This window comes from Neolamprologus brichardi, chromosome 20 (genome assembly GCF_056152115.1).
Source record: "Neolamprologus brichardi isolate AB-2024 chromosome 20, ASM5615211v1, whole genome shotgun sequence".
Lineage (NCBI taxonomy): Eukaryota > Metazoa > Chordata > Actinopteri > Cichliformes > Cichlidae > Neolamprologus > Neolamprologus brichardi.
In genome coordinates this window covers 15653497-15666754 of record NC_142123.1, presented here as the reverse complement: position 1 = coordinate 15666754, position 13258 = coordinate 15653497, and the positions used below count along the sequence as shown (strand labels likewise).

General features: G+C 40.6%; 2 long non-coding RNA genes across 2 annotated transcripts in view; one reads left to right on the top strand and one right to left on the bottom strand.

Annotated features, from left to right (window-relative positions):
• Positions 1-2376, top strand: part of LOC148096947 (uncharacterized) — a 34050-nt gene extending 31674 nt beyond the window's left edge. Inside the window, exon 2 of the long non-coding RNA XR_015717037.1 lies at positions 1666-2376. This is a non-coding gene — a long non-coding RNA (uncharacterized LOC148096947). The remainder of the gene's footprint in view (positions 1-1665) is intronic.
• The window catches only part of LOC102776059 (uncharacterized), a 45309-nt gene that overhangs the window by 4666 nt on the left and 27385 nt on the right, over positions 1-13258 (bottom strand). Inside the window, exon 2 of the long non-coding RNA XR_015717038.1 lies at positions 1766-1930. This is a non-coding gene — a long non-coding RNA (uncharacterized LOC102776059). The remainder of the gene's footprint in view (positions 1-1765; positions 1931-13258) is intronic.

The following is a 13258-nucleotide window of genomic DNA, read 5'->3' as shown; positions in this document are numbered from 1 at the left end:
CTTCCAGGGCCTCTGTGTTGGTATTTATAATTCTTCATTTCTGGTTTGTTCATGTCTGCCCTAGTCATGTCCAGTGTCTGTTACTTCTTCTTTTATTTTGATAGTCTCCTGTCCTGTGTGTGTCATGTTCAGTTTTGCTTCCTTTGCCTCAAGGGTCCAGATTTGTGCTGTGCTCCCACCTGTGGTCTGTTCCTGTGTTTGCCCTTGTGTGTATTTAATGTCTGCATCTTCCTCTGTCCGGTGTTGCAATCTTCCTCATGGTATATGATCCTTGAGTTAGTTTAATTCCTGTTTTTGTTGCTTCATCTGTTCCAGCAAATACAGCTGTGGTTTTGTAAATTAGGCTTCATACCCATTCTTTGACAAAATAACTAAACAGACAAATTGAATAGATGTTCATTTCAAATGAGGTCTCATACAGTTTGCTTTTACAGTTTTTTACTATTGTTCCAAATGGGCAAAAATTCTTTAGAAGTGCAAGGCTGTTAACCCAAACTATACCTGTACTTGTAATAATGTTGCTATTACATTACATGTTGCTATATCCATTGTTGATGTTAATAGATGAAAGTCCTGCACTAATACTTGTTTAATTAGCACCCATGTTTCCATCGCTTCATTTGTCTTTCTGAACAGTGTACTCACTCCCATTCCTATGTAAGGCTATCTATGATGAATTAGATGTGTGAGGAAGACATGGTCTGTGTTTTTATGCATTTGCTTGTTTTTATTCATGAAGTCATTTCATACAAAAGAAATACATGAAATATAACTGTAAGTGAAGATTATGGTCCTGATAAGTGACTTTCACATTTTCTTCTCTCCATCCATTCATTCCTCTACTCTGTGTCTCTGTGTTGTGTCGCTCACAAGGCAGAGTGTACAGAATGGAAAACTCGAGCCCCTTGCTAGATACAGAGAGTCTATGAATAGGTCAAAGGTTGTTAATGAATGTTGTTTTCCTTCTCTGTTGATACCATCCCACCACTAAGCCCTTGTGTTTAAAGCTGTCAAGTGCCAAGCCAGAACCATTACAGCCTCGGGATAAATACAGAACATCCACATTAATCCTTTGTGTGTGTGAGTGTGTGTGTGTTGCTGCTTCTGCAGCAGCTCCTGAAAAGGCTGATGTTGTCAAAGTCATTGTGCTGTATTTTAAGGACAAAGAAATTGGGTTAAGTCAGGAGGAAATCTACAATGGACGAGGACACAAACAAACCTGCACAGATGCATTTGTGCAGTACGTAGGAAATGGAAGAGTGTGTGTGTATAAATACCCATATCATCAACAGTGCTGTGGAAGCCAGTGTCTGAGAGGGTTTTGAGGCTTTGTGCTCATAAATCATACTGAACAGGAGAGACCAGTGGAGGATATGCTTAAACTTACTTGGCTAGAGCTGGTTTTCAAACCCTATCTTCCATTTTTTCTCTTTTTCTGTAATCTTACCTTCTTTTTACCCCCCCCCCCCCCCCCCCCCCACACACACACACACACACACACACGTACACCCTACTCTCCCTCCCATCACCCTGGTTTTTCCCCTCCGATTCTTCTCCTTGTCCTCTAACCCTCCTCTACTCTTCTTCCCTCTACTTTCATTGTCTCTCTAATCATCCACCTCCTTTTGCCCATTTTTTTTTCATTGCACTTACAACTGATATCAGGTACACCCAGGGCCAGCTAGCACCAATCCATCTCTACACATGCCTGCATTCTCTGATATCCAGACTTATCCCCTCTTCTCTCATCTGCTTTGTCACTCACCTGCACCAGTTGTATTGTCCTCCCTGGCTCGCACCGCTTCCATTATCCATTATTCTCTACCCCATCGTCTTCAGTTCTCTCCTTTTCCTCAGAGTCAAGCAGGGATATAGGACTTTCCTCCTCTATCCAGAATGCATCCATCTCTAACTGAAGCGCCAATCTCGTCTGGAAGCATAAAACACAGAATCCCAGGTTCAGCTATATATCTGCTCCAACAAGAGGAGGGTGTGCAGTCACATCAAGGACCAAGCTGCAACAACAACTGGATTGTTTTGGAAATATCCAGCGTCACCGGAGTGGCTGTAGCTCAGGATGAAGAGCAGGTTATTTAGGTTGGTGACCCCATCCCTGCTCCAGTCTTCATGCCAGAGTATCCTTGGGCAAGATACTGAACCCCAATTTGCTATCTGATGCGTTCATGGGGGTATGAATGTGTGTGAATGTTAGATATAAAGCATTTGGATATGGAAAATAAGTGCTTCTTTGAATGTGAGTTAAATGAGACATGTTGTATTAAGCATTTTGAGTCCTTAAGTTGAGAGAAAAAGCAATATGAACCAATTCACTTGCCATATGGACCTGCATAACAAGATTAAATTATGGTGACATTTTTCAGTGTATTGACAGAGTTACCACTCACCCTCAATGTCATTCTTTTTAAAGTGATCAAAATAAATAAATAAAATATTAAGACCAAGTTATAACAGACATACTGGTAAATTTGTACAGTTTTTGTGGCAAAAACATTTGCTGCACAAGTATCAGCCCAAAAAACTTTAGAAAGAGTCCAGACAAAGTACTCTCAGCATGCCAGACCCTTACTGAACCAGCACGATTCACCTAGGCATTACCCGAAAACCAACCTGAAGAATCCACTGCGAGCCTTGTGGTGCCAGACTCCAGACCTCCTGGTGATCCCTACAGCTCACGTGTCAGCGCATTTGACAGTTGTATTAAACTGGTGGTTTTAATGTTGTGATTGGTGATATTAAACAGTTTGAAAACAGTATCAGTGTTCGCAAAGTGTTTAGCTGTGAAGCAAAGGATCTATATAATTTATAGTACGTGATCTGTGAGGGTCTTGTTCGCTTAAAAACTGATTTTTATAAAAAAAAACGTAAAATAAACAGAACCTCATGGACAAAAGAGGACATGGGGATAGCATCAGCAGGGAAGAGCACTCTACTGTAACCTTTATTGTCCAACAGGTGAGAGATACAGAGAGGGTAAAGAGGCAAGAAAGAGAGAAAAGTTAAGGTGTAGAAAATCACTTTATTTTATCTCGCAGCCTCAGCCCTGGCAGCGTTTGTCCTGGCCCCAGGACCTGCTGTATCGTGGCTATATCTCAACAAATTCTCCCAGCCAGAGCCTTCAGCCTTTTCATCATCAGCCAGAGTACTGCTTCTCATAATGTCCTCAGGAGCACCCGCTATCCCAGCACCCCCCAGCACCCCTACCTTTATAATAGCCTCAGTCTATCATTCAGCTAATACTATTTTCTTCATCTACCGGGGAGCGGAAGTGCACCTTGAAGAAACTTTTGTCCCAGAGGTAAAACTGTTTCTATTAGGTGTGTTCATGACTGGCAGTGGTCTGACCGCATTCTCAGTTCGGGAGCTAATTTGTCTGACATCAACACACACCCACACATCATCATAGGCTGGGTTAAACAACCTATGCAGGTGAACACATTAAATGCATGCACATAAAAAGACACACAGACATACACTCGAACACAGCTGCAGACACCCAGTTTGTCACCATCGCTGAAGTCGGGGGTTTCCATCTTGTGGAGCGACTTACTAATTTCAGGACCTTGAATAAAGTGTTGGTGATAAATCAGAGCTGCCAGCACCAAAATACACACAGATTCATCACTGGATTAGCGTTCTACTTTTATTCATCTCTCTTTCTCTGTCTCTCGCTGTCTTTCTCTTTTACTTTCCCATACCAACACACACACATGGACAGTCACATGCATGTAATTAGTCTTATACTGCCTCTCCCAATGTCTGTTTTATTAAGCACATTTGAATGAAAGGACACACTTTTGTTCACTAGCAATTTGCCTTGTATTGTGTTACCGCTGAGGGACCTGAAATTCAGGCCAGAACATCAACTCCTCTGAACTGCTCAATTCTTATAAGTCATATCGTTAGAATGTAAACTGTCTCACTACTAGATTTATTATATCCATATTATATCACGCATAAGTACATGTAAACAGAGCATAAACTAGAGAATTTAAGCTCCAGTGTCCATTGCCATGTTATTTGAAATATTTCAGTCTAGAATCTAGAAAATGTCTTCTTTTTCTTTTGTTATTCTTTTTCTTTAAAGATAACATCCACCAATCATGGCACCACTAGGGAAATATACCAATTTCTAAATGAAATAATACAGCACTGAATGAAACAGAACCTGTTGCTGTGTGGCTTCTATCTGAAAGTCTTTAAATTACTTTTAAAGCTGCTTCCAGCTGTTAGAAAATGTGTTTGCCCTCTGGACGTGTACTGGCGAGCAACACTGTAGACAAACAGGAATTGTGTTAAACTGTACAGCAAAGTAAACAAATAAAATAGAACATTAAAGTTCACACTGAAAATAACTAAATTATCCTATTACTTACAGTTTCTAATGATTCAAGTGAATACTTTTAATCCAGCATTGAACACAACAACCTTGATGCACGTGCTCTTGTACATATACTAGGGGTGCAACGATACACAAAATTCACGGTGCGGTTCGGTTCGATACTTTGGTGTCACGGTTCGATATTTTTTCGATACAAAAAAATGTTCATGCCTTTTTTAATTTGTAATTTATTACGATTATAAATATTTCTTTTAACTCAAAAATACAGTTTTTAAATGAAATGTTGCTGAAACAACAAAAATAATAAAAGAATAAAAGAGTTTGGAAACGAGTTTATTTCAGAGAAATGTCCTTTTCCAAAATAAAAGCTATGCTATACCCTTCTTCTGGGGTAAATTCTCAGGAGCATATTGAACATATCAGGTCCCCATACAATGAACCACTCTCTGATGGACCTCACCTCACACACATCTTCTGGAGTGCTAGCACTTAGCTGCATATACAACAAAAACAACTTAAATAAAAATATGTATTGCACAGAAATGTCTTCCTAAATATATTTTTAAACATTTGAAATGTTCTAAAAACAAGGTATCAACCACATACAGTTCTGCATTGTTTGGGAATCCCTGACGGTATTTTCTATTCTTGGCAGAATATAAAATAAACACACCCAATCCCTGACATGATTTTTTTTTTTTAGAACCATGTTCTATAGTGTACAGAAAACACATGAAAACTTAAATCTGGTAAAGCTATACTTCACATATTTTCTGTTGTGCAGACTTGGCACCATGTAAAACAAACAAAAAAACACCATGTAAAGAATAAAAAATAAATAAAATAAATACAAATAAAAGCTATTCTATACCCTTCTTCTGGGGTATATTCTCAGCAGCATATATAACAAATCAGGTACCCATAAAATGAATCACTCTTTAATGGACCTCCCCTAACACTCATCTTCTGGAGTGCTAGCACTTAGCTGCATATACAGCATAAACAACTTAAATAAAAGGTCCTGTTAAATACAAACCAAAACATAGTTTACTCAATTTCCATGTTCTTCTTCAGAAAAATTAGGATGTCCACATGTTCTGCTGACAGTACAGATCTGCTTGCTGTGACAATGTCACCTGCTGTGGAAAACACCCTCTCACTTGGGACAGAGGTTCCAGGTACAACCAAGTAACAACTTGGAAAGATGAGGGTACAAGCTGTGATGTTCCTTCCACCATCTCAGTGGGTTATCATCTGTGGGAATGCAGTCTGCTAACCTGTAAGTTAATTTCCTCCTCTGCCACTTCGGCTGCAGACCTGGTCCTTGGCTCCTGTGCCATGAACAGTTCTCCAAACAACTTCTTCATGGCCGACTTTTTCTCTGGTGGAGATGCTGATGGTGAATCTGAAGAGTTTGCTGCTTGAGTCTCTGCGGAGGTCGCAGTTTCTGTGGTGCCTGCGGCTTGGTCCTGAGGAAATATAAACAACCAAACTGTTAATTGTATTTGTTTAAATAATATTTATAAATCAAGCAGTAGCTAAATAAAATTTCAAAAATAAAAAAAATAATACCTACTTGTTCAATGCTCAAGACAAGTTCTGTGGTGAGTGCTCCATAGACTCTCAGCTGAGTGACATCATCCAAGTGTCGCAGGGACTTGAATCGAGGATCTAAAGCTGTGCACTTGTGTAGGTAATTCTGAAGGGCAGGATCAGCGTATCTCTTCTCCAGGTCCTCCCTGATGTTTTTTTTTACATCTCTCACTGCTGGGCTGTCATCACCAGACTGCGCCATAGAGTTCAGGATGTTCATTTTAAGTGGCAGGATCATGGATGCTGTTGGAGATGACGCTTCACACATCATGACTGTCACAGTTTTTAGGGTTTTCATGACTGTAACAAGATTTTCAGCCAGTGCATGTTCTTCCCGAGTTAGATTCTGAATGTTCTTCATACTCTTCTTCACAGTATTGTCGGCCATAGCAGTATACACTGCAGCTTGCTGTTCAAGGTATCTTTCCATCATACCATGAGAGGAGTTCCACCTAGTTGGAACATCTTGAATCAGTTTTTTTTTCACTAAGCTGCAGCAGTTGCTGTTTTTTCTTAAACACATTGCATCCTGTTGTGCTTCTGTGAAAGAAGGAGACAATTCTTCTCATCTTTGCTAGGAGATGGGAAACCTTCTGCACTGCCATTCCTTTCTGAGCAGCTATATTAATTGTATGTGCAAAACATCCGATTTGTGGCCCCAGTCCAGCAGCTGTGACGGCATTAACTATGTTCTTAGCATTGTCAGTAGTTACAGGTATTGTCACATTTGGTCGCACTAACTTCCAGTCTTCCACAGCTTCAGAGAGACCTTTGGCTAAGTCGTCAGTGGCGTGACTTTTGACCAGGCGTGTCTGCAAAAGACAGATTTTCATCTGCCATTCCGGATCAATGTAATGTGCGGTGACAGTGAGGTAGCTCTGCGTAGCTCTTGACGTCCAGCCGTCTGAGGTCAAAGCAACAGCGGGAGCTGCTGACACTGCCATCTCTAATTTTGCTTTTGTCTCCTTGTACAAAGCAGGAACTGCGATATTGGTGAAATAGGTTCGTGAAGGAATACTTTAACGGGGCTCAAGTACTCTCAGCATTTCCTGAAACCCGGTGTTTTCGACAACAGAAAAGGGTCGCATGTCGACAGCAATAAAAGTAGCAATTGCCCTGTCGATTTCTTTTGCCCTTTTAGAATCATGCGCTAACGGCTATCTAAATGACTCCGGCAAAGTTTGTAGCATGTGTGTTTGTTGTTGTTTTTGTCTGCCTTCACTCGTCTTTGCACTAGGATGATGTCGGCGTAAATGTGCATTCATATTTGTTGTGTTCCCGCCAATGTAATTAACCATGGTGTGGCACATCCGACATACTGTTGTAGTTTTGTCCACAACGCGCTTACCATCAGAGTCATACTTCACACAAAAGCCAAGTTCCAAACGCCAGATTTCAATGACGGTGGAGGAGGTTCAACTTCGGGGGCATTGAGGCAGTTGCCATGTTGCAATGAGCTTAGCTTCTGTCTCGCTAGCTTGATTGAATGCATGTGGGTGACGCTCAGTGGATCTGTGCTCGACAGTGCAGCCTAGGCGGAGTAGTAGAACGCAGATTCACTGAGCGCTCAACACAGACAGCATCGTCAGAAGAAAAGTTGATAAAATAAATTTAAAAATTTGTATTGTTCGATACATATGCGTACCGAACCGAAAGCACTGTATCGAACGGTTCAATATCGATACGAGTATCGTTGCAGGGAGGGAGAGTATGTTTCCAGTATCCTGATCAGTGGTCCCAGATATCAAATATTATTTGATGCCACAACTGAGAAAAGAAGGTCACCATATTGTTTTAATTACAAAACTAACAGAAACAAGACAAACGATCCACAGGACAACGCTCCATAGCATACAGTGGTATGCAAAAGTTGGGCACCCCTGATAATTTTCATGATTATTCTTTATAAATCATTGGCTGTTTGGATCAGCAATTTCATTTAAATATAACATATAGCAGACAAACACATTTGAGAAGTAAAATAAAGTTTATAGCAATTACAGAAAGTGTGCAATAGTTACTTCAAGTAAATTAGGGAGGTGCATAAGTTTGGGCAACATGCCACATTCACCCAATAACACACTCTCTCTAAACTGAGTGCTTCCTAATTACATTCATATTCTTGACATGACCGGAAGAACAAGGGATCGAACCACTAACCCAGGTGACCTGTTCTATCTCCTGAGCTACAGCCACCCGGCAGTTAACATGAGTAAACCCTCGCTAGGTTTTGGATAAAGTGTACACTCACAAACCTGTCAAACCTGCATTTGAAATGTTGGCTACCATAGCAGTATAGTAATGCAACATGGCATTTGGGTCTTCTAACTAAAGTAGGAAAATAGGAACATAAATAGTGCCATCATTGCCAGACCTGGCCCACATTTGGTTGACATACGCTCTGCCATGACACTAGTCAGTCAGAAATGCCAGCTTGATGCCAGATCCGGGCCAGACCTGTTTTCTATGAGCCTGGGCCACATAATCCAAACCACAATCGGGCCAGATATGGCATGCCATCACATAGACAGTGTCATCTACGCCAGGCCTGGCCCATATCTGGATGACACACCACTTACCGTGCCAGAAGTCAGCCAGCAGTGCCGGCTTGACACCAGATCCGGGCCAGACCTGTCTGCTATGTGGGTCCAGTTCAGTCAGGTTTGATGGTTTCTGAGCATGGACAGCACGCTTTAAGTCACACCATAGATTTTCAATAATATTCAGGTCTGGGCACTGAGATGGCCATTCCAGAACACTGTAGTTGTTCCTCTGCATAGATGCCTTAGTAGATTTTGAGCAGTGCTTAGGGTCGTTGTTTTGTTGAAATATCCAGCCCCAGCGCAACTTCAACTTTGAGACTGATTCTTGAACATTGTTCTCAAGAATCTGCTGATATTGACTGGAAACCATGTGACCCTCAACTTCAACAAGAATCCCACTACCTGCACTGGCCACACAGCCCCACAACATGATGGAACCGCCACCAAATTTTACTGTGGGTAGCAAGTTTTTCTCTTGGACTGCTGTGTTCTGTTTCCGCCATGCATACCGGCTCTCCTATGTCCAAATAAGTCAATTTTAGATTCATCAGTCCTGTGGACTGATTTTAGTTTCGATTTTAGTTTCATCAGTCCTGTGGACAGCACCTTACTCCAATGAAGCTGGCTTGTCCAAATGTGCTTTAGCATACCTCAAGCGACTCTGTTTGTGGCAGGTGCACAGAAAGGGCTTCTTCTGCATTACTCTCCCATACAACATCTCCTTGTGCAAAGTGCGCTGAATAGTTGAACAATGCACAGTGACACCATCTGCAGCAAGATGATGTAGGTTTTTGGAGCTGGTCTGTCATCTGAAATCTCTGAGATAGCTTTTTATATCCTTCCCCTAAACCAGTGGTTCCCAAACTTTTTTTGCTAGGCCCCCCTTTGTTTTAGAAGAAAAATGTCCACGCTCCCCACCACCTAATTCCCCCCCCCCACACACACACACACAAACACATCCTCCAACCACACACACCCATATTTAGTTTTCAAACTTCATTGCGGTTTATTTCACACCTTTAGTAAACAATTAAGCAAATACAAGTAATTTGCAATAAATTACAGGTAGTAATAAAATACACTACTAACTCTTTTACGCTACGTCCACATCTACACAGGTACTTTTGAAAATGCAGCTGTTTCTATGTGTTTGGGTCTTTTGTTCACACGTAAACAAGGTTTCGAATCACCGAAAAATGAGATTTTTTTAAAACTACCTTTTTTGCGTTTACATGTGGACGAGGAATACAGAGTTCGTCATGCAACCTCAAAGGTATGTGCCTTTTTTCACGTCACGCTGTGCACCACGTTATTGTTTACATGAGATGAATTGCAGAATGGCAGATAAAGACAAAATACTGTTACTGTTAATCTATCTTCAGGTTTTACACACGCAGTTACTGTCCCTCCATTTAGAAAGGCAGAGGCATCACGGTGTAATTATTTTACGTGTAGTTGTTTTTTTCCTGTGTAATAATATTCAACATTGCTATCAATACATTTTTCAAAAAATGCCTCTCTGTGCAAAATGGGTTCAAAAACATAAACAACTGTGGGATACTGTTTGTCCGTGATTTGAACCGGGGGAACAACCTGTGGCAGGATCAGCCTGATATTATTTGTATCCCACTGTAATGTTACTGTATAAAGAGTAGTTAGTTATTACAACAAGTGTTTGTGAACTAAAAATCAAGAATGTGGGATACAGTTCGTCCGTGATTTGGACAGCCCAGCGCGTGCTCCCGACACAGGGAAAACCAATTCTGCAGGGGATCCCTACCTTGGCACTTGTGCAGGTGAAGCCAAAGGGAAGATATGCTTCATCATATTTTCTAGTCTTTGGCTTGGAAGGAAGTTGGTTTGGAAACATATTCAGCGATGCTTCATTTCTTGCTTTGCGTTTGTGCGGGAGCCCCGTCAAAAACCTGTCCATTATGCTAGCAGTGTCCAAGTATTCTTTTTTTTTTCCTTTTCATACCGCGACCCCCCCGCAATGGCTCTACACTCCCCCTAGGGGGTGGGCCCCACACTTTGGGAAGCTCTGCCCTAAAACCACGATGTTGAACATGTTTTCAGGTCATTTGAGAGTTGTTTTGAGGCTCCCATGCCACACTTCAGAGAAGATGCAAAAGAGGAGAAAAACTTTGGCCCCCTTAAATACCCTTTCTCATGATTGGATTCACCTGTAGGGCCAAGGGCCAATGAGCTTACCAAACAAATTTTGTGTTCCAATAATTAGTGCTAAAGGTATTCAAATCAAGAAAACAACAAGGGTGCCCAAATATATGCACCTCCCTAATTTAGTTTAAGTAACTATTGCAAACTTTCTTTAAATCCTATAATCATCATTTCACTTCTCAAATATCACTGTGTTCATCTGCTATATGATATATTTAAATGAAATTGCTGATCCAAACAACGAATGATGTATAAAAAAAATAAATAAAATCATGAAAATTATCAGGGTGCCCAAACCTTTGCATACCACTGTAGTTAATGCCATCAAACTTTAATAATGCAAGACACCAGTCACCAAAACATTCAGTGTCACAATCAGGGGCGATTCTAGGATCAGAGCTTTGGGGGTGCTGAGCACCCAGAGAGCTGCCCAGCCAGGCAAGATAAACCTGTCTCTGCCAGTCCCTGCATCCTTAAATGTTGTCCCGAGTTCTCTCTGACTGTCACTTTGGTGCATTTAAACCCCTGTTCCTCCCTGTCCTCATCTCCGTTATCAGTCATCATAATTTTACCATCTCTGTGCAAGTCTGCAAATTTCTTTATTAAATCATAAGATTCTTAAATTCATCAAGTCCCTCTGTGCCTGGGTCCTCGTCACAAAACATGACATCACTGTTTTGTACATTTTAACACAATTTAATCCCCACATTTGTGAAAGAAGTCTGTAACAAAACCATCAAATCTGATCAAGGTTATTTAAATGCTGCAAAAGAAGAATGAATTGGAATAGAAAAAATACATATCCTAACCTTAATTACTGGGGGAGAATAATGAATGATGCTCATAGTGAGTAAAAAGTAAACTGAGTGCATTTTTTGGACAGAGATTCACTTTTAATGTGTATGTATAATATAATACAGATACATAAAAAATACTCCCAAAACAATAAATTTCGCTTTCATGCTTTCATAGTGGTAATTAGGAGAGCTTGACATTTTTAATCAGGTGGTACACACTGTAAAAAGTTTGAGAAACACTGATAAGTGTATGTGTGCTTTCGGAAAACATTTAAAGCTGCAGTACAGAATCTTTGAAAGCTTAAAATATTTTTAGAATATAAACAGAGCATCTGCTTCTCTTTACAGCTCCTCACTCCACCAGGGCTGTTTGGCACTTTCTGATAGTGTGCAAATGTGGTGTACGTACTGCGGCAGTCATACAGACAACTGGACAGTCCAAAAGTTGGCCTGCCTATTACTGGCTGAGGTTTTAGTAGAGTTGTGGCTGAACCACATAAAAATATATCATTAATTTTAATCTCTCCAATCAATTATAATGTTATGTTGGAATGTTGTTAAAGAGGGTAAAAACGTTTCAACCCAGTTTGTTTTGTAGATTCTGTTTAGCAGCTTTAATATAGGGAGAACACAACTTCCTGATTGTGCGAGTAAAATTAGTTTTTTTTTTCCTCTTTGTCAGTTTAACAGTTTCTGTTGTGCCTGTCACTGTTCCCGGTCTGTTTTCTTACCTGGTTCTTCCTGACCTTGTACTTTCTCCTCACATTCCCCTCTTTCCTCTCTCCCTCTTTGGACTGACAATCATACACAAATAGATTGTATTCAATTAGATGAAAAATTACATTAATATGAAAAGAAATTCTATTAAGATCACTAACTAAAAGTCCTCTCTCAGTCTACTTTCAACCAAAAGGCAAATAACCAAACCACATGAACATCTAATAAAAGATATAAACATTGAAACACTGATCCAACATTATTCTTGATTGACAGATCATTTGATTTTACACTTTTACCTGAATGTGGCTTCTTTTTTTGAAAAAAACTTCCTTATATCCATTATGAACCTGGCTGTCTCTCTGTACACACACACACACACACACACACACACACACACACACACACACACACACACAAACACACACACACACATACAACAGGAGTTATAAGGTTAATGGGCATCCAGTCAGTTAGCTAGTTAGTATCCATTTCAAACAGGACAGTGGTAACCAACAGTAGGCTGCGGACAATTAAGTTTTAGATTTTAAATAGGCTGTATACATTTCAATGGGAGCAACAGGACGGTCAAATGTAGCTGATTTTACTACAGAGCAGGACGGATTGTAGGGTAGCAAACATTGTCGGAAAACACGTTTTCAACACTGCAGGTTACCTGGTGTAATGCTTTTCAGCTAAAAAGAATCATGGTCTGACTCCTACCTAACTATATAAAGAGTAACTGAAGGTTAAATGCAGCTGATATGTCCTGTTTTAAGCCAGGCACTTACACCTCCGCTGCGCTGCGTCTCAGCCACCATCGCTCTGGCAGCAACGGCGCTAGAGCCAGAGCAGGGGAGAGGCGAGCTGGAACAAACCATTTTGGGAGGGGGGGTTATCTATACTTTTGTTGTTAAAATGTTACGTCTCAAACAAGTACAGTACTGTATGCTTTTTATATTTTTAGTAGTGTGTCACACAAACAGCAAATATTGTCCAAAAAAAAAGTAAGAAATCTTTGGGGGTGCTTTGATTCATTTTGGGGGTGCTGAAGCACCCCCAAAAATGGG